General features: G+C 42.1%; 1 protein-coding gene across 2 annotated transcripts in view; it reads right to left on the minus strand.

The window, feature by feature from the left end:
• The window catches only part of LOC144773202 (granulocyte-macrophage colony-stimulating factor receptor subunit alpha-like), a 372,152-nt gene extending 348,542 nt beyond the window's left edge, over positions 1 to 23,610 (minus strand). The window contains exon 1 of one of the 2 annotated variants that reach the window (XM_078658090.1): positions 23,505 to 23,610. The gene's annotated coding sequence lies outside the window, so the exon portion shown is untranslated. The remainder of the gene's footprint in view (positions 1 to 23,504) is intronic. The other variant, XM_078658091.1, reaches the window with a different exon arrangement.
• Between the last annotated feature and the right edge of the window lie 4,292 nt (positions 23,611 to 27,902).

A 27,902-nucleotide genomic window follows, 5' to 3' on the forward strand; every position in this document is an offset into this window, starting at 1 on the left:
TGCAAACAATGGTATGGGAAGATTGTGCGGACCAGTGTTGAGGATCTTCCAGTGCTGTTTCACTATTTTCTTGATTGCGTTAGATCTTGTATTGAAGGTGTTTACAAACGCTATCCTCTCGTTCTTTGATTTAGGGCCGGCCACCTCTAATAGTGATTCGCGGTTGTTGTTTGATGCTCTCTTTTTAGAGTCTCGAATCAGTTTTCTTGGATACTTCTTGTCACGAAGGCATTGTTCGCGCCATCGGTTTTTTATACAGTTCCGATATCAAACCTCCTCCTATGGCCATGATCCGGAGATCTAGAAATGCCAAGGTCGTTTCTGAGAACTCAATCGTGAAACGTAGGAACCTATTCTGCTCGTTCAGCCATAGATGAAAGGCCTTCAAATCACTCTGTGTCCCCCGCCATACTACAAGGATGTCATCTATGTAGCGTTTCCAAACCCTTATCGATGACAAATGGGGATTGGTAGGTGATAATACACAATCTTCTTCAAATTTGTGAACATAAAGATTAGCTAGGGACGTGGCAAAAACACTGCCCATGCTGGACAATCTACCTCCAGACCTCGGAACTGTATAAAAAACCGATGGCGCGTAATTCATTGCTCCGATACGATAGCTGCCATCCAAAGGCACTTCGGGACAATTTGCCCTTTGGTCAGTTTTTGCGTATTCAACGTAATTGCAGTACCAAAGAGGGGTTTCATAAACATGCAAAAGAACCTGAACAATGCCTTCGTGACAAGAAGTATCCAAGAAAACTGATTCGAGACTCTAAAAAGAGAGCATCAAACAACAACCGCGAATCACTATTAGAGGTGGCCGGAACTAAACCAAAGAACGAGAGGATAGCGTTTGTAAACACCTTCAATACAAGATCTAACGCAATCAAGAAAATAGTGAAACAGCACTGGAAGATCCTCAACACTGGTCCGCACAATCTTCCCATACCATTGTTTGCATACAAGAGAGGACCAAGCTTGAAAGACCGTCTAGTGCATACTAGACCAGGACCGAAGAAAACTCATCAAGTGGGTACCTTATGGGATCTGCCACCTGTTGAGGGTTACCACCCCTGTGGAAATTGCGCTGCCTGTACTCAAACGATCCACTCCACGAGTATCGACATAGGGACTTCTAGACGCTGGGAACAGAAGCAGTTCACCAATTGCAACAGTTCTAATCTGATCTATCTCATCAGATGTCCTTGTTCCTTGCAATATGTCGGGATGACGACAAGAAAAATAAAAGTCAGGATATCGGAGCACAAAAGCATGATCCGGTGCAAAAAACAATCCACCCGCCTCACGAACCATTTCTTAGAGGTAGGACATGCACACACGGACTTTTCCTGGACAGTGCTGGAGAAGCCATGGATTCCCCCGCATATTACGGATATTACGAAACACCTTTTCAAACTGGAACGAAAATGGGTGTATCGTCTTAACACAGACAAAAATGGCCTCAACGAGGACATTCCCTGGACGACACTGTAGTGTGTTCACTATTTGACCCCCAGTACCTTGTCTTCACTTTGAGCTGATAGGGTGTGAATTTCTGTGGAGATGTGGACCACACTAGCACTCCAATGCATTCACAACCCTTAGGAATAAAGAGAAATTGCTTACGGGCTTTGAGAAATACAGGGTCTATAGATTTCACATTTGCCTATACACCCTATACCACAGTGGCTAATACGATATAACCTTACAAGATCATCTTAATAATGCTTGTTTAAATCTGTTCGAATACCTATTGCCATCTGATGGTGCACTACACTGATTTCATTTGAGTTCCTTAATGAAATCTGGACATTGATATTACTGGTAATTGAGTGTCATAATAACTAGTGGTCCTAGACATGTTTGTCGTTTTTTTGATCTATATCGAGGCCATGACCCAGTTTCACGCAGGGAATGGTATTTTTCTATTTTTGGGTTTATATCCAAAATAGCCTCGTTCACGGATAAACTCGACTTCTTACCATCTGGTAAATAATCTTTACCAATATGCGGGTTTATTCTATATTTAACAAAAGCCAACACTGATCTTTCGGTTCACGAGCCTTAATACTACATTTCCCATCAAACTTTTAGTTCGAGGGAATCGCGTGACTGCACATGCGCAATGGCTCAGTGACCAGGAAGACGGCATTTCCGCATCTTCAAGTAGAACCAACAAACAAGTTGCGATGCCTCCCCGTACAGTGCCGATGCCAGATTTGGGGTATCAACGGATAGGTAGGTTTTTAGCCACTCTTTACTCACATTATGCCGCGTACCAACCGCGGAAGAAAGCACCCTTTCTAATTGAACTCCGGATGGGGTTTTAACTGTACTGGGCTGTCTTTAATAGTGATGGAGCGAAACGATTGCTGATACTTTCTGAATGGACTGTTCTTTGTCCTGTGCTAAGCTCGTCTGAAGGCACAACACCCAGTAGGCATGTTGGCAAGATTATTGAAGCTATATGCTATGGGTATTGTTGTTGACCAGTATATCATATGTTTGGTCTTTTAACTGGGATTAGATGGTCGCTTTTGAGGCTCCTCTGACCGGTTTCTGTGGTTTATTTATTTATTTACTAATTTTTTCTAATAGAGCGGTGCCCCCATTCTTCCTGAGCTGTGGCCAGGCGAGGTGTGGCGCCGGTTTCTCACATTCTAGGTGAGTGAGAGACTTATTCAAATCAAAAGTGGTTGGGTTATGTATTTGGAACATACAAGTACATGAAAAATACCAAATGTTGAAACTCATGATGGTTAACCCTAACTAATGCGTTTTCCCTGCTCTCTGTTTTCTTTACATGTTCCGTCTATATATGATTCTTCTTGCCTGTACACATCAGCTTCTACTAATCAGGAGCAATGAGAATACCGTTTCAGGTGATATCGTATGATTATGTTTATTATGCACACACACACTTGTTCTAAGCAGTAGCAAAATATAAATTTGGTCCTGAAGAAGCAGGTGATACAAATAGTATCAATAACTGCAGAAACATGTCGACCTTACCATACATGCAGTAGATATTTGTTGAAACTACTGATATTTTGCACTTTTGTTCCTTTTTAATTTTGGAAGTGGACTGCGCCTGATTAAAGTATATTCTGCACCCACTATCCTATTTTTAAAATTCACTATCACGTATTTTTCGTTGTGCACTGCTTATTCAGTTACTATTTTCTGTGTGCACTGATGGCACGTTGTGGACGTACCACTTGGTGAGATTGGCCCAAATGATGACCAACAGGGCGATCCAGAATACGTAGCTGATGGGTATCCATACCACGTAGTGATGGGTCCTAACGTTTCATGTAGTGGACCGGACTTGTTTTGAATGTAGAGCTTTTGAGTTTTCCGAGACCCATAGTTATTATTAGTGTATGTAGATTAATTTCAACCAGGATGACAAAGTCTAATCCTCTCTGAAACAAGCATCCCATTTAAATGTTTTAAAATGAATTGCACCCATTCCAGCTTATTTCTCAAAATTGCAGGAAGGATCAGGGGCTATTTTATTGCCAATCTTTGTCCAGCAGCCTTCAGAAGTCATACAAACCTGAGAGTGTATAAACCTAAAAAGTTGGCATTAAATAAGCAGTCTCTAGTCACTGAAACCGCAATGTCTGTTTGCGGGGCCATTATCGACTCTATTCCAGACTAAACATTACCAGATATTGACAATGACTTCAATAATAAATCTGCATTTGTTCAAAATCCTGATCAGCCATATATTACTCATTCAATTCACCAAAAAGTCAATCACATTTTTCAGTAGTACCCCCAGTTTAAAATCATTCACACCTTCTGAGCTATGTGATACTTCTGACATTGATGTACATGCTTCCTGTAATCTCCCTGGTAACTATGTGCAGTACTCAGAAGAGTTGCAATGTTTGGAGAGGATTTTATCATTTATTTCAACCTTACTGTTATAATGTGGTTTTCCTAGATCAAGTGGAAATACCTCACTCGAAGGCTAGAGATACAAGTTGGCAAGCCCTACGAAGTGAAAAGTAAAGAAAAGCATTCCGATAAGTGAGAGGGTTCTGAGATTTATACTCTAGAAAATCTATTTGCTGAAATATGAGATTATGCACCCTCTATAGATGGTGCCAGAGATAATCCAGGGCCCAACTGTGACTTGTTTCCAATTTTCCATCAAAAAGGGAACAAAACAGGATCCAAAAATTACTATAATCGAAGTCCCTGGCATAACACTGGGGAAAAGGCGGTCATTGAAAAAACGGCGAATGATACAAAAAAGCGGAAGAGGAAACTATGGTGCACCCCATTTCGGGACACCAGAGGCTTCTCAGGTGAAAATGGAATAAAGTGATTCTATTCTATCACTGTTTTCCCAGGATTGCCAAGACTTAACCATTGCTGTCCTGACGGTTGGGGAGTGTCAGGATGGACCTATTCTTCCCACGACTTTGGATTTCTGGAGCTCTTCCAGCAGAAGTAAATACATGATTTCTTCCAGCATGCTTAATCCATAAACCAAGGTGTTCTTCGATAATATGAATGTTAAAACGATTGAAATCTCTAAAAACATCCTTGTCTGCAAAATGTCGTCAATGTTTCCGATGTATCAAATATTTTAGATTGTATTATTTTTTCTCTGATAATCAGGTAATGTCATTGCAAAGACCGTTTTTTTTATATTGTCTGTCTGATATTGAATTTTCAAAAATGGGGCGCAGTAGGTATCTACATTTAGTCCAAATGTTACATTCAGTTTTGGGGATTAGATCAAGAGTTACTTTCACTGACAATATAGTTGCAAATTTGATTTAGCAAAACTGTGATTATTTCCTCTGTTGGGGTATTGAATTTGTTCCCTATATTCTGGGAAAAAGAATGCTACATCATTGGCCACAGAATGCCTAGGGTCACAAGTACTGTGATGAGATTGAGGAGTATAATATTAGAAAAACTGCTGTTGGGGGAGGTAAAATATATTGTGTCTTTAGTAGGGGAGGGGCAAAGCTAGGAGGGCATCTTGTGATGAAGATGCTAGACACTGGAATTAGTTAGTAGGTTCCCTCAACAATAATTGTCACCTGGGAATCCCGTCATCTGAATGAAGTTAACAGTGGATTGCACTTTTCTCATGATTGTAAAAAATCAGATCTGTTGAAAAACCTTAATGCTGATATGCATTCAGGAATAATGGCTGGCTGTGGATTTACAGTTTAATAATTATTATGTGCTACGCTGCCCCGTAACTCCCTATTGGAGGGTCATGCGAGCGGTGGAATAGCAATCTTATTGATTACCAATTACATCTGGACTTACAGTTGCTGTACTCACCCCTCGAACTTAGCTCAATGTGAGAAGATCTTGTGGGGTTGTGGCCAGGAGGCAAGCGATTATTCTCTGATCTTGGTGAACATATACATTCCCCCAGTGCATCATATACTCCCTTGGTTAAACCTGTATTTACATATATATTTGAGATTGCTGATTTGGAAAATTTCCAAAATGTAGTTATGGTGAGAGATTTCAACGCAAACCTGTCCAGTCATGCACTAAGAGTTTTCGCGGATATAGGCAAGGAGGAGTCTCTCAATAGCCACACTGCGATATCCAGTTAAAACAAAAATGGATAACCATGGATATATTCTCTTGGGGCTTTTAAGGAAGTATGATTGCCTAATTGTGACTGGGAGTATTGCCGGCTTTGCAGTGGTGGGGGCTGGTTTTGTTGGTTTTACAGCGGTGCTGCAATCTCGACCCCCAGTAACAAATGCAGCTGTGCCTCACACTTGCACCCCGCACCTCCCCCCCCCCAGGCGGCTGGTCGGGCAACAATTCCAGAGCTGCTTTGGGTTCCCGGGAACATGCGGAAACATTCTCTTCCAGTACAAATTTCTATGCCAAGACAAACTCAGACAAATACTACACATTGGATTTGTGATGTGTACCGCAGCGGGAAACAACCTTTACAACGCACTACCATTACAACGAAACTTTTACAACACAAGATCCCTTACATCGCATGCCATTACAACGCATACCATTACAACGCATACCATCACAACGCATGTCATTACAACGCAGCCGTTACAACACATACCATTACAACGCATACCATCTCAACGCATAGTACACTACTGTTGCACCCCCTGGAGTTAGAATAGTAATTTTTACCCCTATACTATCCAATACTTACCATACATGCAATGTAATGGTATGCGATGTAATGATATGCGTTGTAAAGGTAGTATGAGTTGTAATGGAATGCGCTATAATGGTAGTTTTTAGAAAATTTGTTGTAATGGCATGCGTTGTAATGGAATGCGTTGTAAAAGTATGCATTGTAACGTCATACATCCTACTGCAGCACACACGCAATGCATGTATTTTTGAGAAATAAACACAGTTCCCCTTTCTTCAAGAAAGCATTCGATTTCGATGGAAATCCATGTCTGGCTATCTTAGTAGACTGGGCTTGCGTCAAAACGTACAAGTATTTGAGCTGATCCACCTGAGTACGCCCTCTCTACACAAGCGCCACAAAGCAGACAGCAAAGGTCTTTGTGCACTAAGGAAAGGACACCCTTTTGCAGTGGGAAAATCTTTAGTGTTGTGAAGTAAATAGTGCTGTCGGATACCTATAGTAAATCAATGTGCTCCATTTTCTTGCCTTTGCAGTTAATCAGAAAGGGATTGAAAAGGTGTGTGGATGGTTTTAGAATTTAAAAGTAATTTGAAGGGGACTTCTAATGCCTGGTCAAGAACATCTGAATTTGTACATGTTATTGTATAAATGCCCTACTGGACTAGTCTGCCCGGTTCACTCTCTGCCTTTGGGACGGTGATATATAGTCAATTAAGTGTTTGCACCATGAAGCCCTGTTTACGGACCTCTATCACTCTCTCTAGCAGGTATTTCCTTGTCAGGCATAATTAAAGCCACTCTACATAATACTCATGTATTCTAGTTGCAATTTCTTCATTTGACTTTCACACAGCAAATATTTACAATCTAAACTTCACTTGTGGTCTTGTAGGGGATTTCTCTATATAAGATATCACATGCTCTAAAATCTACTCCTATGCCCTACTCTGCACCATGAGGTGCTTTCCAAATAAAATACACGAATAGTTCCCCTCCCTACTTTAATCTTGTAAATTCAAACAGTTTGAGGAACTTGTTTGTTGTGGTTATAGCTAAAAAAAAATTATATATATATATATATATATATATATATATATATATTCATTCATTCACATAACTATCTTTTCAACAGTGGCGTCTATGTATGGGTTAGCTTTTGGCGTCTATGTATCGGTTAGCTTTTACACAAGTTCTTAATTAATGTTATGTGAAAACACTCGGGGAGGTGCCTTAACACCTACATATTTTTACTCCGATCTGCTGATCAACTTTTGGAAAGGTGTTGGTCATATTGTAAAGGCTTACATGCTGTACTTGGAAGAAAAAGAACCTAACGGTAATATGTAAAAGCTGCATGAGCTAGTGGCTTTAAATTAAGGAAATGGCATTTGGCTATTTTTAGGGCGAGTCTACCAGACAGCAAGCTGTATGGTTGCAAAACACCAATTGTCAGTTTACCAAGATCTTACTGTGGGCTTAAATCCAGCGCGTTGTTTACCATTGGTTGGCTCATTGTCACACTCAGTTGCTTGTTTCTTATTCAATAGTTTGCTTGTCCACCTTGTGTTTTTACTTGTGTCCTTTCACTGCTCTCTTTCAGGGAACTACTTTTTTTCTTTTCCCTTAAGGACTCCACAAAAGCGCATGTGTTTTCCAGCTGTCTCCCTTGTGTGCCTCTCTACCTTCTGCACTGTGTTGATCACTCCCATCTATCTGATTTCCCCCCGCTGCTTCCTCTTGTGACTTCTAGCATAAGCACTCCTCAAGTGCATGTATTTTCCAGCTGTCATCCTTGTGTGTCTCTCTCCTCTCCATGTTGCTCGCTCTTGCAACCACCTCAGAGCCTTTTTTCTATTTTGTATTCTGATGATGCAGCAGCACAGTGTCCTGCCAGTGTACAGCACTGCCCGACCCTGAGAAGGCTGACTGAGCACTCTGACTCTGTCCGCCCCCAGTCAGTCAGGAAACTTTAGGACTCATTAAGGGCTTGGTGGTTTTATCCTTGTTTGTCAGGGAGGAAGAGGAGGAGGAGGAAGAGGAGATTATGCCTGATACCCTGACAGACACAGGACTGACGATGACAATGACACTTTATTTGTGTGATTAATAAAAACCAAAACAAAAGACCGATCAGTATAAAAGAAGTAGTTAAAATAGAGTGATATATATACAATTCTTAAAAACCACCATTTGGTGTTTTTGTTTTATAAAAATGCAATTAGTATTAGTCCTTTGGATGCGCCAAAGCAAACTACAGTGGGAGCCGGACTGCGTGGTTCCCTCATACAGATAGTTCCCAGGTAGTGCCAAGGGTGACCTGCCAGACACAGGACTGCTAAAGTTAGAGATTACCACTGGTCCAGTGATGAGCTCTATACCTTCAGAGGTACCGCTGCCACAAATAGCTTCCCTGAAGTTACCAAAAGTCTGCTGTATGGCTGCCATCCGTTTTGACCGCTGCCCTCCAAACATTTTGTTTTTCAAAAACAAACTCTCAAACTAGGAGTTTATTTTTGAAAAACAAATAACTAATGCCCATCACATTCAGGGAGTATGTTGTTGGGTGTGTGTGTGTGTGTGGTAGTTATTTTAGTTTTTCTGTTCGTGACTGCCTGGTTTTCCCAGTGGTGATGGACAGAAAAAAAGGACATTAGACCGTCCGCCCTAAATAGGGTGGCCAGTGTTGTACCTTACTCTGACGGCCATACTCCATCAGGCCATTTGAGTAAGCTTCGTGTTGATGGAGCGAATAGGGGCACCACTGGTGGAAAGCTGATGGCTGCCCAACTTACAATAGTACTAACAGACGAAGAGTGTGTTGAATAGGGTCCTCCATCACATTTGTATGCTTGTGCACCACTTTTGTCCGCCAAACTCTACCTCAGCTCTAAGTCCCATTAATAATCACGAATCGGCTATCTGCAGCGCTTAGCAACAAAAACATTGTGGGGTGAAGCATTATATGAGGAAAATCTTTAATAAAGTCATAGGTTTTGCTATCATATATGTGAAAGAGCTTCTTCGTGGATTGCTCAATATGTGTGTGTAAATAGATAAAAGAATAAATGGATGAATGAGGGCATGGATTGATGAATGGATGGATGAGTGCATAGAAGAATGAGTGATAAGATAAATGGGCAAGTGAGTGTATGAATGAGTAAAGGGGTGTATAAAAACATGGTTCAATGAATAGGTGAGTGCATGGATGAATGTAAAAATGGGTTGGAAAGTGACTGGATGATTAAGTGTCTTGATAAATAAGTGCATAAAAAATGACTAGATTAGTGAGCACCCTTGCCACCCACTGCTGCTCCTGAAAACCTGAGTGTGCTTGACACACAGCCCCGTACAGATGACCTCAAATAGAAAGTATATTGGAGAGGCAGCCCGGCACCCATTCATAAAGAATGCATGTAGGATTTCTAAGGAAGAGGCGGCACTCAGGTCACTTTTGGGGGCATATCTTGGAGTGCAGCATGTTTTACTTGCATAGGGGAGGCTTCTTATACTGCGTCCTTGTGTAGGACATTTTTTAAATCAGGCATTTCCTTGAAACTGGCGAGGTTTCGTCCTGAGGGTGTTTGTTGGGAGGACTAACCTTGTCTTGGGTTTGTCCTTAAGGAACTGATTTAATGGAGTAGAGTGCCCTAGATGGATTCGGATCTCCCCATTACAAACTTGTATTCAGTCCTGCTTTTGTCTCTCCTCGGATTTCTGAGGGTCCCTAGCCTCATGGATCAGTTTTGGTCTCTCGTCCCATCACCCATCAGCTCACGGCGTCCCTTCCCATGCCAAGTAGTGGCCAAGGAGTGCTCAGTCTTACCTCTCAATTGGCGAGGGGCAGCGCGACAAACTCTGCAGGTCACTAGCTCGGTGAGCTTAGCTCTCTGATGCAAGATCATTAAAGCACCAGTCCACAAGCTCTCACTAAAGTCAGTAGTTCTTTGGAGGGAGGGGTGCAAGCAATGGACACAGAAGAACGATGTCAAACTGTGAATACAGTGCTTCTGTTAGAAATGTCCACGCCCCTTTTCTGTACTGGCTGTATGGCTTCATGGCCTCAAGATGTGAATAGGAAACATGAAAACAAGCATTGACAAAGTCTAAAGTTATTGGAATTTGTATAGCAGTGCATACACTCTAGGGGCAGTGATATTTAGATTGGCAAAATACTGCAATATGCAACCAACAGCCTATACGAATGCCCTAGTGGGGAAGAGATACTCTCAACTCTATCTAGTCAGTCAGTGGGGAAGAGATACTCTCAACTCTATCTAGTGACTACAGGAAAGCCCAGGCTTTGTTCAGATCTTAAACATAGTCAAGGTGAAGGAGATGGAAAGAAACATCCAAATATGTTTACATTTCTGTGATGCTTACTGAAGGTCTGGAGGCATATACAAAAAGGCAATGTTAACAAATGTATGAATATCAATATTATGGATTCTGCATCATCAGCTCCTTCTACAGGGACTTATAAATCCACCTAGAAACCCAGTGTGTCTGAGAAAAGGTTCACATCTGTTAATTATTTTCACTTGCCGTATAGGTTTGGCCATAAACACAAGATAAGCTGCCTATTGAGTCGGGGAAATGATAAACAAGCACGAGAAAGTTAATCAGCCACAAAGAGGTTCCAGGAAGCGGCACGGTTTTCCTTCTTTATAGAATGTGACCATGAGGACACCGGGGTCTTACTCCCCATGGTGCCCAAGACCCTCAGTGTTAAGGTAAGCAGATCCTCCACTCTCATACAAGCTTGTTCACTAGGTCCTTGATTGGATTCTCACAAATGTATTGAAGCATGTAAATGTAAATGTTTTTGTAATTGTATAGCGCACAGCTACCCGCAGTGGGTTTCCCGGCGCTTGTACGAATACCACAAGGGAACCCTTCCTGGCTTTCCCTGTGAAGTGTCCACTCCTGGGCACCCCCATGGTGCAGACCAGGCATCCCTCGCGTTGTGGGGGCCGTTGTGGAGACTAAGCAAGCTGCTATTGCCCAGAGTTGCAGCGCGGGACCCATGATCAGAATAGGCGCTGAGGCGAGAATATCCGGTCTGGGGAATTAATGAGCCCGAGACCCGCCGAGGCAGGAATCGAACCCTGGCCAGAGCTCTGCATCGAGGTCTGCCTGCTCTAACCATTGAGCCACACTTCTCCACAGGCATGCGTTTGCTGTGTCCACAAGTGGTGACAGATATTTCTTACAAAACAGGGAAATGTTCCAATTGACATTCATGTTTAGGAAGTTTCAAATATAATTTCATGACATTTTACCTAACATAAACACTATTTTGAAGACCCAAGAGATTTGGATTAAGGTAAATTTGGTGGTCATGAGGACTGCCGATGACCCATTGTCAGAAGGCAGAAACATGCCAACTAATTCCTAATTATGGACATTTGGGATTATTTATAATTTCCTGCAAATCCGTCCTCTGCTTTTAATCTTACTCTCAATATTGTAAATTAACAATAAAAACCTATTCAAAACTAACCAATGGTAATTTTAATCACAAATTGACACCTATCTAAAACATAAAGGTCTGAAGGAACCTCAACCTTTGGCTCCCTATTTCTCAAAAAGTTCTGCAAAAGGAGATCCACTCTGGAGCCCATTGGGAATTGCTCATCCCTCCCAATGTGGACCACGATCAGATGATGAAGAATGCCACCTAATTGGGTGAGGGTCTTTGCATCCAGAAAATGAGAACCTTAAAACCAGGAAGTTGGCGACTTAAGGAAAGATCCCGCTTCAGCACGGTACATGGAATGTCACCATTTGACAGATTTAGGAGATGTGGACAATAAATAATCCTCTTGCTCCCGCCTGTTTTTTTAGTTATAAATGTATTATCTCAGTACCGCAATGGCGCTCCTACCTACGTCCCACCAACTCCCTGTGTGTTCCTCATTAGGGCTCTGCATCATCCTCACACACACATTGTGTCATCCTCAACTGATCTATGTGTCCTCACAGACCCCCATGAGGGCTGGCTTGGCATCCTCTTGATTGAACTCCTGAGTTAACTTGAGCAGTTGTGTGATAATTCATAGGCACTGAGAGTGGCAATTATCAGGACCTATATCGTCTCTAGTGACATTCATTGTAACCTGGACATCCCTGGAATACCACCGTCTCCTTTGCACTGACAACCTGTTTGACCCTTAGTAGGGTTATGTGTCCTCTGCACTGACTCCATGCAGTGCACTTGACATCCAATTTTCCACAATAACACCAAGCATCTCTGTGGGCATAGCTCCCATCTGATTTTCAAACCATGTGCTACTGACACATTATGTTATCGTGGGCATGGGCTTGTGTCCTACTCATCGATAGCCTTTCGATTCCCGGGCAGGGATCTTTCTCTTTCTGAATGACAGCCTGTGGGCTAGTCTGTGTATCTTGACACCCTGTGTGATCTCAAAAAGGGCTTTGTACTGACACAACAAAGTAGAAATCTGTCAAGACTGGAAACTCCACCAGATATCAAGGGAAGGATTTAGGGAGTTTATTTTTGCACTGTTGAGCATTAGCCAGGCAGACTTGCTAGTGATGTTAGGGTAAACGGTCTAAATATCGATTCCAAAATATCGAGTAACCTAAATATCGAGTCCAAAAAAGACATCCAAAATATCGTTTTGAAGGTAAGTACTGTAATGTCGAATTTAAAAATATAGACAGTCAAAATATCGAAGTACATAATATAGGTCATTATAAATATCAACTTTTAAATAATATCGAATTTTTTTAAGTGTTTTGTATGTTAGTATATGTGTGAAAAGTATATATTTATTTGTAATTTATTGTAAGTAATTCATTTTATGTTATTTAATTTTTGCGTAATTTAATTCTGTAGCGGGTTGTGGGTTTATAGGGGAATAGGGTGGGACGTAATTTAATTATAATAAATTAAATATGTTAATTAATTAATTGGCATTTATTTTGAATACATTGTTAATTCATTTTTAATTGATAATTAATTAATTGCTAATTGGTAATTAATTTTATTGTTGATTAATTGATAATTATGTGAATAATATTATTTTATTTTCTGTAGCGGGTTGTGGGTTTAAAGGGGAATAGGGTGGGAAGTAATTTAATTATAATTAATTAAATATGTTAATTAATTGGTATTTATTTTGAATATATTGTCAATTAATTTTTAAATGGTAATTCATTAATTGTTAGTTAATAATTATGTTTTATTAATTGATTAATTGATAATTATGTGAATAATATTATTTTATTTGTAGTAGCGGGTTGTGGGTTTATAGGGGAATAGGGTGGGAAGTAATTTAATTATAATTAATTAAACATGTTAATGAATGAATTTGTATTTATTTTTAATAAATTGTCAATTAATTTTGAATTGGTAATTAATTAATTGTTAATTGATAATTAATTTTTATTAATTGATTAATTGATAATTATGTGGATAATTTTATTTTATTTTTAGTAGCGGGTTGTGGGTTTATAGGGGAATAGGGTGGGAAGTAATTTAATTATAATTATTTAAACATGTTAAATAATTAATTGGTATTTATTTTTAATAAATTGTTAATTAATTTTTAATTGGTAATTAATTAATTCTTAATTGCTAATTAAAATGTATTAATTGATTAATTTATAATTATGTGATTTACATTAATTTATTTTCACTAGAGTGAGGATAGTAAAATTTACCCCTATGCTATCCAACGCTTTCCCTACTGTTGCCCTCTCTGGAGTGGGAATAGTAATTTTTACCCCTACGCTATCCAATGCTATCCCTACTGTTGCACTCACTGGAGTGGGAATAGTCATTTTTACCCCTACGCTATCCAACGCCTTCCCTTCTGTTGCACTCTCTGGAGTGGGAATAGTAATTTTTACCCCTACGCTATCCAACGCCTTCCCTAATGTTGTACTCTCTGGAGTGGGAATAGTAATTTTTACCCCTACGCTATCCTACGCTTTCTCTACTGTTGCACTCACTGGAGTGGGGATAGTAATTTTTACCCCTACGCTATCCAACGCCTTCCCTACTGTTGCACTCACTGGAGTGGGAATAGTAATTTTTACCCCTACGCTATCCAACGCTTTCCCTACGGTTGCACTCACTGGAGTGGGAATAGTAATTTTTACCCCTACGCTATCCAACGCTTTCCCTACTGTTGCACTCACTGGAGTGGGAATAGTAATTTTTACCCCTACGCTATCCAACGCCTTCCCTACTGTTGCACTCTCTGGAGTGGGAATAGTAATTTTTACCCCTACGCTATCCAACGCTTTCCCTACTGTTGCACTCTCTGGAGTGGGAATAGTAGTTTTTACCCCTACGCTATCCAACGCTTTCCTTACTGTTGCACTCACTGGAGTGGGAATAGTAATTTTTACACCTACGCTATCCAACGCTTTCCCTACTGTTGCACTCTCTGGAGTGGGAATAGTAATTTTTACCCTTACGCTATCCAACGCTTTCCCTAGTGTTGCACTCTCTGGAGTGGGAATAGTAATTTTTATCCCTACGCTATCCAACGCTTTCCCTACTATTGCACTCTCTGGAGTGGGAATAGTAATTTTTGCCCCTACGCTATCCTACGGTAATAATATTGTGTATTTTTTATTAATATTATGTTTATATATATATATGTTTTAACAGATATGATTTTTTTATAAGTTAAATTCATTATTTAATAATTTTAAGGTCATTTAAGTATTTTTAAGTATATTTTAGCTATTAATTTTTAATAATTTTTTTATTTTACATTATTTTTTACAAATTCGATATTTTTACAATGTATATATATATATAAACGATATTTTGGACTCGATATTTTGGTACTTACCTGTTTGTAGATAGGAATTCGATATTTTGTCCGTCGATATTTTGGGTAGTCTATATTGTGTCCGTCGATATTTAGTCAGTGATCCGATGTTAGGATAGCATATAATATTGAGAATTGTCACTGTTAAATCTGCAGACAAGATGACTTGATGAAAGCCAGTGACACAAATTATGATTTTATCAAAATATATTTCAAATAAATCACAACTTACTTCTAACGGTAACAGGCTGCCAACTGTTTGGTCTCGTTATTATGTGAGCTTCAACTTCATGCCAAGCGTTCCTTGACTTTGGACTTAGTTCTCCTGATGTATTCTGAGTGTGTGGAAACTCAAGTGCCCGTATTATGTGACAAGCACACTATTTCCTGATTGACAGGATGACACTGTTAAACAGGTATGCATGGTGCAAACAGGGACAGTGCACCCTATTACATTCAATGCACGGCCCCCAGGGCAGCCGTGAATGTTCTCCTGCTTCAATCATTTGCTTGAAGCAGTCGTGCAGCCACACCATTGTTCATTGTGCAGGCGGCACCTGGTCTGCACTTTCAAAGGGGTCAGAGGTCCCACTGCAGGTGAGTTCAGTGAGTGACTATACCCACCTGTAGAGGGATGATTTAGGGTGTCCATGGGACTCCCTTGCCACATCCAGTGGCCACATTACACACAGAGTCAGGGGGGTGCGAAGGGCATTTGCATCTGTTTTCTGCCCCCCAGAAGCACTGTTGTATAACAGAAGGGGCCACAGATGCTTGGGAAAAAAAGGTATTGCTCTTGCTCTTCACTCATTATAGGACACCTGATTCAGTTGAGAAAGGAGCATTGCATTTTGTTTAATTGTTTCTACAGTATTGTGGGGGGAGAAACCTGTATTAAAGCATGTTATTCAAGCTGCTGATCGTTCAAACACCTTTTCAGGTCTGCCTTGGCAGTAAAGCCCTCTGCAAGACCTATTGTTTCCAATATATAGAGAGTGAGCTTTGTGTAACCCCCTTCATCCATTGGTTTGGAACATTGTCAATTACATCTTGGATCATCCCAGGGGGGTATTTCTCTCTGACTGTGATGCTATTTGCTATAAGATTTTTCACTCCTTCTCCTAGGAAGCGGTTCCTTTAAAATCCATGATGCTATATTTTACTCAATTGTCACACAAGCAGTTCTTTACCTCATACGTGCATTGCACACAGAAATAATTCCTTTTCTGTATTTTCCTCTTTTTTCGTGCCATGGCTTTTTCAAGCCTTTGTCAGGACTGAGGTGTGAGCCTGATCTTAAGATGGGAGCCCAATTGCTTTTTTGTGTTTACATGTAAGGATGGCTTAACATCAAAATTGACATCCAGCATTTCCAATGTCTTGCGAGATTTCAAGTCCTACACCTACCTTCCCTCTTTGTTACTGTGGGTCATGGCAGTCCAGACTTCTGCTCTGCCCTTATTTTCATCGCCTCACTGCAGTGCAATGATTCCAGCTCCTATTCTACCCTGCCATCCTTGTTAAAATTGCTCATAGAGCCCTTGGCTTCTGTTATGCTTTGCCTGTACTTGGCAACTCCTCTGCTTTGCTTGCCAGACTGCTCATTTTGGACACAGCATGTCCAACAGCCACCCTGCATGGTCATGTTTTTCAAAGGATTATACAGAATCAATGCATAACCTTTTAAGATATTGACAATATAGTACTTGTCAGAATCCAGAATCCGGATTGGACCCAACAAGCCTCAGCAACAGCAACCCACGCAAGATTACAAGATTGGCTTTGATGCAGACCAGCAAGGTCTGAGGGATATGTTTTCAAAAGATTATACAGTATCAATGCATAACCTTTTAAGATATTGACAATATAGTACTTCATTGTTACCAGCATTACTGCATCACCATCACCACCATTTCTACCCCCACTATTATCACTCCATCACCACCACCATATCCCTTCCACCATTGCCACCAACACCACCACTACCTCCATTATCACTACCATCCTATCAACCTTTCTCACTCTTACTATAACCACCACTAGCATCACCACTTCTTCCACTGTTACCCTCAATACCATTACCATACTGTTATCATTTGCTTGTGTATGTAAGAGGTTTAGACCTGGCATCCTTGGCGTTGTTTCCCCTGACTTTTTTGCCTTTCGACCTCATGTTTTGCTGGCATGTTTTTGCAGGCTTTAGGACTCTGGGCACTTTACCACTGCAGACCAGTGGTAAAGTGCATGTGCTCTCTACTCAAAACATGGGAACACTGTATCCACAATTTGCATGTTTAATGTACTTATAAGTCCTTTGTAAAGTGCACTACATGTGCCCATGGCCTGTAAATTAAATGCTTCCAATAGGCCTGCTTGAAGGAATTGAGGAGTTTGGCCCTTAGGGACGAGGACTAGGGAGGCCGTATACATAAATGAAAAAATAATTGCCTGAACCTCACTTTATTTGCAAGCTCTTATAGTTTATGCTTCATGGCCAAACACATTTCTTCTTGTTTGTACCAGTATTTTATTTTTACCTTTTACTTCATACGTTTATATCTTTATTAAATTATTTATGTATGAAAAGGGAAATAGTCCACAGTTTTTAACAATACATATATAAATAATTTCAAAAAGAATTACGAAAAAAAATTGAAATCCATATATCCATTAAGGCATACTCTACATACTACATCGCAGTACACAATTTTACACAAAGAAATATATAAACAAATACTCATACACTTGTTCACAGATTGCAGTGGAAAAATCAGTCTCCTAGACTTTTTATGACAAAATGTCTATACATCCATATGAGCACAAGAGCATTGATCGCATGCTACATCAACTAGAAATGTAAGGTTTTAAATCCGCGTTTTGAATCATAGGAAATCAATGCCTGGATTCTCATCAGGGCTTTCTGATTTTCTGTACAAGCTGTATAACATTTTAAGATGGGGCTTCATTCTTTTTAACACATTTCCACTAACTCTACATTCTACTCTCTCTTGTACCTGAAGAGGTGCAATTGTTTCTTCCTCATAGATTTAATCCCAGGCTACGCTCTGGATTTCCTTTTAATCAAGGAGTCTCTGTTGAAAAACAGAGAATATTATCAGTGATATTTATATAGGACTCTTCATCTTTATGATCACATTATTTAACTGAGTCCTACCTATTCTGGTCGCTTGGTCGACGTAAATATATATCCATGTATTTAATTACAGTTTTGTGGCGCCTTATATATGGAAAAGAGATGTCTTAACTCATCCAGTTCTCTTAATAGGTTGTGGCCCAGCATATGTATTACCTGAAGAGGAAAAAGCTTTATTTAAAACCCCTTCACGACAATGTTTCATGTTCATAGCATTTAAAGTTTAAAAAAGCGCATACCTCACATCTTTTTTTCTTTTCAAGACGGTGTCCCCTTCGCGCCTAGAGCGTTTCTGTCACAGCGTTCTTCTAAAATCTACTGGGGAAAGAGCTTCGTTTACTAAATACTGCCTCGCAACATTGTTTCAGAGGGCTTGCGGTCAAACAAAAAAAAAGTGCGTACCACGTTAAACCATATTGACGGGTAGCGCTGCCTCTGGTTACCTCTACTGTCTTTTTGATTGCTGTTCCTACAACAACGAAGGAACATTACTATGAACAAATCGCATATTTTTATGCAGCAACTTTAGTTCACTTAGATTTTAATCTAATCATTACCTAAATGTATCATTATGCTTGGGCTGCACTTCGTATCTAACTACCGGCTACTCGATGTCGTGGCAGACATCTTTAGGGAGGGGCTTGGCTTTTATATGACTTTTTCATGAATACTGGGAAACGTAGTCTGGCGGCAATTCAATCAAACAAAATGCTTTCTGGGAAACGCAGTTGGTTGAATTGTACAGACCTCTAAGGTTTCTTTATATTCTGGTTACTTCTGACATATTATTCACTCCAGTTTGGGCACTATTAAACTTCAAAATTAAATATGCCTCTTTCTGGAGCAATGCTTTTTCAATATCCAATGGACGTTTTGCTGCATTAATGGTAGCTAAAATTGCCCACTTGAAGTCGTTCTCCCCATGTGCTTTCTCAATAAAATGTTCTACCATTGGGGCAGTAGCGACCTTGTTTTTGGTCCTCAATCTGTGCTGCGTAATCCTAGTTTTGGCTTGTTGATTCGTCTTCCCTATGTACACTTTCATACAGGGACATAGTATGGCGTATATTACATTTCTGGTCTTACAATTTGAAAAAACAGAATGTTTCCACTTAACACCATGGTGGCTGAATTCCGTACCTTTGATTGAATGGTTGCAGGCCACACAATTGCCACACTTGTGTGTGGCCTTCAACTGGTTTTAAAATCCATTGTGATAACAATTCACTTTCAGGTTTCGGTAATGAAATGTCAGCCCACACTGATTGTGCCACACACTTAAGTAGTACTTTAAACATGTTTCATGCCTAATACTGCACAGCCTGTGTGTGCGGTTTTTAAAGTGCCATATCGACCTGGCAAGTCAACCCTCTTGCCATGCTCAAACCCTACTTTTTAATACATATAAGTCATCCCTAAGGTAGGCCCTAGACAGCCCAATGGCACGGTGCAGTTTATTTAAAAGGTAGGGGTTGTTCTTTTTCGTTTTACATGTCCTGGTATTGAAAAACTCCTACATGTGTTTTTCACCACTGCAAGGCCTTTCTCTCCCATAGGTTAATTTTGGGATTACCTTATTATATCTTATAAGTTTAATTTCCTGTTGTGAAGAGATGGGACCCTCAAGTTTGGTGTCTCTGGAATCACAATTTAAAATCCTAACTAATGGTGAAGTCAGAGTTGTAATTCTGAAATTCCACTTTTAGAAAGTTGGCATTTTCTTAATTCAGTCATGTGGTGCCTTCTGCCTGTCTCTGAATACATGTCTGGGTGGGTGACAGCTAGGCTTTGTGCATTCCCTCCAGACAGGCACACACAAAGAGAGCTTAGGTATAACTGATGGGTGGTCAACATCCTGAAGGGCATCCTGAGCAGAATGGAAGGGAGGAGCTGACAAACCTGACAGGGCTGTGTCCTGATCTCACACAAAGGGCTGCATACCCCCTGTAGTGAGTCTGGAGCCATGGCAGAAAGGGCAGGGGGTCTGAAATTCTTTGGAGTCTCCTCCTCTTCTTAGGCACAACTGGGTATAAGTACTGGACTCCTGACACCACCAACTCAGTACACTTCTGGACCTGTCGATACTCTGCCAGGAAGAAGGACTGCTGTGCTGTTACATGGACTGCCACTTTGCCACACTGCTGGACTGCTACTCTGCTGGACTCCTGCACTGATGTGCTGCTGACCTGCTGCCTGCTGCCCTCTTGCCTGTGAGGGAGAAGGACTGGGACTGCATCCTTCCAACCCTCAACCAAATTGACTCAAAGGGCTTGTCTGCTTGCCTCCTGTTGGAATTCTCAGGGACACCAAACATTTTGTTCAACTCACCAACAGCACCTGGACTCTGTCATTTGAGAGTCTTACCGTGTCAAATTGGTGCCATTCCAATCCTGGGCCCTTGGATGTGGGTCTAAAGTGCTGCAGCCTCCAAAATCCACCATTGTTACATGACTCGGACAAGGTGCATCTCCCTCTACACTGATGTAACACCGTTGCTCCCAGCAGGGGCAGCTGGCATGGCTCGCGGGTGGTGGGGGGGGGGGGGGGGGGTAGGTGGGGACCAGGCGGGATGCTCACAGGATGTTCTTCAAAAAAATAAAGAAAGGAGTTCAACTTGCCTTGCCGCCGCTGGGTACCCCGTGTTTGTCTCCTGCTACCTGTGTCCGACTCCAGGTCGGAACAGGAAGTAGGCAGCCAGGCTCCCACCCCTAAACCAATCACAACGTTCCAATGTAGCGTTGTGATTGGTCTGAGCACCGTGACACAGCGCTCAGCTAGGGGCTGTATGGGTGGGCATGTTCCTGCAATGCAGCCTGCAAGGAGACAAGAAGAGTGCGCATGACTGTTTTGGGCGGCCCAAGAGAGCCGACTAAACAGTCATTGCGCACAGGAGTGTCTACCACTCCTCCCCTGCATCTCCGCCCTGCCCCCTCATGCCCTGCCGCAGCAGGAGGAAAAAATAAAATGAAAATAACATTCCGTTATTATAATTTTATTTTTTCCTTTCTTTGCAGCACCTGGCAGTGGGGCGACATACCTCCGCCTTAGCTGGGAAGCCACCACTGGCTGCCAGGAGCGAAGACATCGCATCACAGGCTGCGCAGCTCAACGATGATGCATCGCCTACATCAGAGGGGTTTGATGATGACGCAGCTCCGATTTGCACGGCTCGGAACAAACATATTGCCTACATCCTCAGTATCAACGCTGATGCATCACCTTCGACTGCCCCTCACATCTCGTCGGCAACGCAACACCAAACCATGGTACTGTTTTCAGCGGGCCAAGGCAGGTCCCGGAGTCCCATTAGTGCTCCATCGCGGTCGGCATGAACATTTGTATTTGACCTGGTCTAGCGCAACCAGATAGCCCCTGTTGGTGCTTTACGCTTTTAAGTACTACATTTCAGTTTATTGTTTAAAAATGTATAACTCTGGTTGTACTAATTGACATTTTGTCAATCTGGTCTGGTTTTGATAATTAAATTAAGCTCTGATTGTCTAACCAGGTGTGATATCTTTTTTGTGTGGTGTTCTCACTGTTTTACTGTTTGAAGTGTTTCAGAAATACATTGCCTCTTAAGTTAATCCTGACTGCTTGGTGCCCAGCTACCAGAAGGTGAGCACAGGTTAATTTAGGGTGTATGTCTGACTCACCCTGACTAGGATTGTGGTTCCTGCATGGACACGGTAACTACCTCTGCCGACCAGAAACTCTATTTCTAACTAAAAGCATTGTGTGTTTGACAGTGCTGTGTGTATGCATGTGTAAGAGAAAATGTGATGCGGCATGTCAATGAGAGACGGTGTTTGAGCTCTATAAATAATAAAACAAGCATTAGCAAGGACAATAAGTTAAGCTTCAATCTTGTAAACATATACAGCATTTCTGCATGCCTGTGTTTGCAAAGGTTACCACATTAAAGCCAGACCTATTGGATTTGCTGAAGACTGTGTTCTTATTGGTAGCCTCTACAGAGGTATGAGGGAGGGCAGTGTGTTAACCTAGTTCAATTTCGACTAAATATTGTGCGTCCATGTTCTGAACTCTTAAAAGGTTACTGCTTGGTGCTCAGACAGATCTAAATACTTAGCATTTTCTTCGCCAAGACACTATAGAACAGTTGCACAAACTGCTGTTGCTTTGAAAGCAGGAATGGCTCGCCTCACAAGCCCCAGTGCTGAAAAGTAAAATGGTAATAAAGTCTATTTATTACCATTTTATTTTTCAACAACCTGTCTCGAACTAGGGGGGTCATTAGGATGTAGGACGGATCGCCAACTATTGGGTTAGGGCGCCAACTATTGGGTTAGGGGGGGTTGGACATGGAGGTACCTATGGTACGACCTGCATTGTCATGGACATGGTGGCAGGCACCTCGCGGTGCTTGTCACCTTGTGCATGACAATGCACGCAGTGCATTCCCAGCATTGTGGCGGGCGGTGCTGTGAGCACCGCCCGCCACAATGCTGGGAATGGAGGATGCCACCGGCATGTTTGCGGTGGCATCCTAATCGCCAGGTCGGGACCGCCGCACCACTGGCGGCCGGTCCCAGCACCGTTAGGGTTGCGGGCGGACGGAAGTCCACCAGCCATCCTAATGGGCCCCTTAGTGTCTGGACAGGGCAGGCCAGTACTGCTAAGTGACAGCAGCAGGGAGAAGTGTGCTTTATAATGCACATGTCTACTTGGTTGGCCTTCTTGGTAAAGCCAGCCAGACATGCACATTTTAAACTTCTCTAACCTAGTTGTTTAAGACAGCTGGGTGGTAGAAAGTGCAGGCCTCCAGTGCTCTTAGGAACGCTGAGAGAGCCTGCTCTATCCAATCCTGGCACTGCTCTCATGCTGTGAGAGCACCGCCAGAATTGGGTAGTGCAGTTTCCTGCGTCCGGAACTTCCAGAAGACACCTGAGGGAGTAGGACGTCACGCGGCAAGTTAGTGAGGTGACTTGCCGGGAAAGTTCTGTCGAAACACACAGCTTGGTACATGCAGCCAGTCAGTGATCAACGTGTAATGCAGTGCTTGCAGTCTACCAGAGAAACAATGACGTGCTTGCAGTGCGCCTGATTATTGCTCACTAATGTATATATAGCCCTGACAGTTTAATTCACCACTTTCGGTTTTACACAACACTTTCATGATTTAGGACTTTTTTATATATACAAAACAAGAATTAGACCTTTCAGCACTTTTTCAGAAAATTGACGTGGCTGGTGCAAGTAGCAGCAATAAATCGCCTTTACTCTGCTGATTTACGCTCATAACACTAATCGGCGCCTTTAGCAGTCTGCATATGAAGCAAAGCAGCACTTAATTGTAATATTCTCATAATTCAAGAAAACGTTGTTAAATAAAATCTAATCGTACTGTAGCAAAAAAATCAGATTAATAGTGAAACCTTACCTGCAACACTGACCTAGCGCTACGCTTCACGCATGTTGTGTTATTCCTTTAACAGAGAGTATAGTGAGATCTGAGCTAGAATCACTTCTCCAATGACTCATTTCCACAGCTTCCTGAAAGTTACGTGCCACATTGTGGAATATCTTTATAGACCCTCCCATATTGAGAGCCTGCTGAGATCAGCAGAACAATTAAAGCAAACACTGGCAAAGACAATAGGCCTAGCCTAAACTTTAAGCATTCTGGCTCTGTCAAAGCTAGTTTTATTTTGTCATGGCTTTTGTAGAACTTTATTGTTGGGGAAACTGCCCAGCCCTCACCATATATTTACAAAACTGTCCAAAAGTAAAAATACTTTTTGGTCTAAAAAAAAGTATACATTACTATAGTAGCCCCTGATACTTGGTGTGGGGGAGGGGGGTGTTGTGTGAGGATGTGCTCCTTGTGAAAGAGAAGAATGCCGTCACTCACAGTGAAGTTAGCCAATGGTTGAAGTGGGCTGTACTAACGCACCTTGTTACATGCTGTAATGGGTTGAAGAAAAATGGTGACCCACAGAACAATAGACCAAAGGACGAAGAGGGATGGCTCAAAGCTCCTATACGTTAGTATATTACATATATAATTTTAATAAAATCAAACAGTCTTGGCTAATGCCAGATTTATCAAAGGGAAAGCAATGTGCCTTACACTGGTAATCAACGCAAAGCAACATAACAGGGTGATTAAAAAAATGTATACTTTTCAATATGGCTGAAGTTCTGTTTGACACTATCCCAATTTATCTTAAAAAGTTAAACAGTCTTGGCTAATGCCAGATGTATCAAAGGGAAAGCAATGTGCCTTACACTGGTAATGAATGGAAAGCAACATAACAGGGTGATTCAAAAATGTGATACTTTTCAATATGACTGAAGCTCTGTTTGGCACTATCCTAATTTATCTTAAAAAGTTAGGATTCTTCTCTAAGACACCAGGCACTGGCAGGCTTTTTCGCCGATACTTAAAGTTGCAGGACCACAGTGAACACAGAGAGGGAGTGTGCTCACCAGGCAGGATCACCATCCATTAGATCTGCACTTTACGGTCAATATAGGGCAGGCCTCGGCCAGTCTCTGTGAAGCGAAGGAATAAATAGAGCTTCTTCGGTCTCTGTGCCCCAGTATCTAGACTCCAGTCCATCGGAGCCCTCCACACAGGCAAAGTCACCAGCTGCAGCAGGGCAGAGGGGCGGAGCCTCAGAAAGGCGTTGGTCCTATTTGTGTGGAAGCAGGCAGCATGCAGCTTCAACACAGCGACAGGACCCTCACACGTGTCTGCCGATGATCTCTGCTTTGCTGGAATGGGGATCCTACGTATACGCTCATTGGTTCACAGCTGAGAAGCTCCCCACTGCTGGTCAGTTCAAATGCAATCCAGTGGCCCTGGAAGTAGCAGTGCGACAGGTGCAGTAGCACCCCCCTTGTAAACTGGAAGCTGTTTCTCAGGAGACTGGCCAGTGAAAAGGCCTCTTAAGATGTATAATTAAGCAAGGTAGCTACTGTGTTTTAGAAAGTAATGTTCATGCTACTAAAATTCACATCCATGTTCACATTTAGCTCAGAGACGTTTTAAATCACGGGCAAAGTGGCCTCTGGCCCAGGGGCCTACCCCCAGATGCATCAACAACCCAATTTGCGATTCCTTATTAGCGAAAAATACAGATTCGCTATTAAGGAATAGCAAAATGGAATGCATCAAGAAATCACTTAAAAAATAGTGATTTCTTAGAATTCCTTAATTGCGAGTCGCAAATGAATTGTGAGTCGCAATTAAGGAATACCTCCCCACTCATTCCTATGGGCCTAGAGGCCCATAGGAATGAATGGGAAGACAATCTCAATTTGCGAATTGCAATTAGCGATTCGCAAATTGAGATTGCGATTTCAAGGGTGCAGGGGTGTCCAAAGGACACCCTGTTGCACCCCTGAAATTGATATGTGCACATATGTTGCAACATGAAACTTTGAAAAATGCACTTTAGTGCATTTTTCAAAGTTTTTGCATATTACCATGAAGTTGTACTTTGCGCGCCCTATTAGCGAATTCGCTATTTTAAAAACTTTCATGCATTGCATTTAAGGAATCTCAATTTGAGATTACTTAAATGCAAATAATCGCAATTTAGCGATTTCTAAAATTGCGATTTTTGCATTTGGGATGATGCATCCCAAATGCAAAAATACCGCTCGCAAAGGGGCAGATTCTGAGACAGATGACGGGCCAGCACATCCCGGGAAGAACGCAGACCTGGTGAAAATGGCCGGCCTGGATGTGGTCAAAAACAGTGAAATCGGCCAAAATCGAAGTATGCCAATAGTGCTGAGTAGATGGCAAAGCGCCAGGAAGACACACCACGGTGTGAAAGCACCTGGCCGGGCCCAGGGTAGATCCAAGCTGCGTTTCAGCCAATCATTGCCGGGAGTAGGAAAACGAAACCGAAAGTCAGGCAGGAGACCGCTAGAGGGGAGACCCCTCCGGCCGATGTTATTCAACTACTCCCCGGCTGGCAAAGTGGCCGAGCCCCCGGTCTGGCCTCGGGGCGGGCCACAAAGTTTAAGACAGCATAAAAGTGGATACCAACGTCCGATTTCAATTCGTCAAAGAGCGTCGGGATCAGCAAGAGTTCGTCCTCAAAAGCCCATCTTCAAAATCAGGATGTTGTAAGGATATGTACGAAGGGCGGCGCGGGTCTCGGGAGCCCTCTGCTCACACGACCATCTTGGATGCCCGCGAAGCTCCTCCCAAAATCCCGAATCTTGTATGCTTAGAATTTATACAATTCGGGGGTTGATCAAAGAATCCCAAGGGTTAAATCTGTTTATTTATCACTATTGTGCACAAACGTTGGATGTGTCTGTATTGTGTATTCCACATGGTCATGACTGCTTTGTTCTACATGAGATGAAGTGTCAGTCAAAGTGTCACACATAAGGCAATGAAATGTCACACATCAGCACACTGAGAATATGGAAGTGTTACACATAGGTAAGCTGTTAACCTGGCAGCTATGGGCCTGGTAATCCTTCCCTGAAGTTACAAATTCTATAGGCATTGGTGACTCCAGTAAATGTTGTTTCTGTTGGATTGCAGGTTCAACCCTGAGGGTCCACTAAGAAATAAGGAGGGACTGGGTGTAGCGCCTGCTCTGGCGGGGGATGGGGCCTACGCGCAGCGCTCAGTTGTATAGGTGCGCAGGAAAGACCACGATCGGTCTCCCGTCATTTATTTATCACCCCGGGAAAAGCCCGCCCGAGGCGTGCATACACATGGCAACAAAGTATATGGGAGCCCTGATGGCTCTCTACACCGGGAATTTGTAGTTACATGTCCAATTCCCTCGGTAATTCCTCATTTACCCCATAATTTTCCCTAGAGGTTTCACTTGCTTTCAGCACTGATGTCCAAGTTTGCAGTTTTAATGCACACTGGGACTCCCAAAGTTGTCATGGACAGTCATTACCGGTCTGCTGGAGATTCGAGAGTCTAATTATGGAGCCTAAGCAATCAACCTTGATTGGACAGACACACATGCAGAGCCTGATTGGTTCCTCTTTTCTGCACCAGCCAGCGCATTGGACCCTCTTGCCTGTACCGGAAATGGATCATATTTACTTCCTAGAAATGGGTGAAGACATTGAAGGTGGGCTGAAGCTGAATATTTATGCTATGAGTCAACCAAGTTAAAATTAACTTTAGGAGCACATCACATAATACCTATCTCAGAAGATCAACACTTCTCAAAACACCTACAGTATCGTTCTTAAAAACGACCAATACTCCCTGGAGGATCTGCTCTGCTGTTTCTGGCACCGTGCCAACACTTCTCAGCAAGGGTGTGCCTTAGCCAGTCACACATTGTGAAATTGTGGTGGGGCTGTGACAAGATCAAACCTCAAAAGAACGTAAAAAAACAGATTACATTTTTTAGGAACTTGAGTGCAATATTTAGTGCTTACGAGTGTATTTGGAAGTATTTTGGGGAGATGGACCTAAGTATGGCCCCTATTTCTCCACCTGTCTCTCCCTCATAATTTGCTTTTTAGGCCGTCTTTCTTTCTCATCACTCATTCCCTCCCCTGGCCTTCTTCACTCCCCGTTTCCCCTCTATCTCCTTCTATATCCATCTCTCCTCCCTTTCATGTTTGTGCTTTTTTATTTCTCACCGGTGGAATTTCCTCTCCTGCCTTTTTCTCCCATGCTCTCTCTCTAGCGCTGCACTCTTCCATGAAAATAATGATAGCGCCACTGAAAAGTGCCTTTGCTGTCTGATTACCGGCCTAGCACCCTGTTGAGATGTGCCTGCCCTGCTTAATGCAAAATGTAGTCCTGACATCATGACCTGGAGACAATTATGGG

The sequence above is a fragment of the Lissotriton helveticus genome, chromosome 8 (assembly GCF_964261635.1).
Source record: "Lissotriton helveticus chromosome 8, aLisHel1.1, whole genome shotgun sequence".
Lineage (NCBI taxonomy): Eukaryota > Metazoa > Chordata > Amphibia > Caudata > Salamandridae > Lissotriton > Lissotriton helveticus.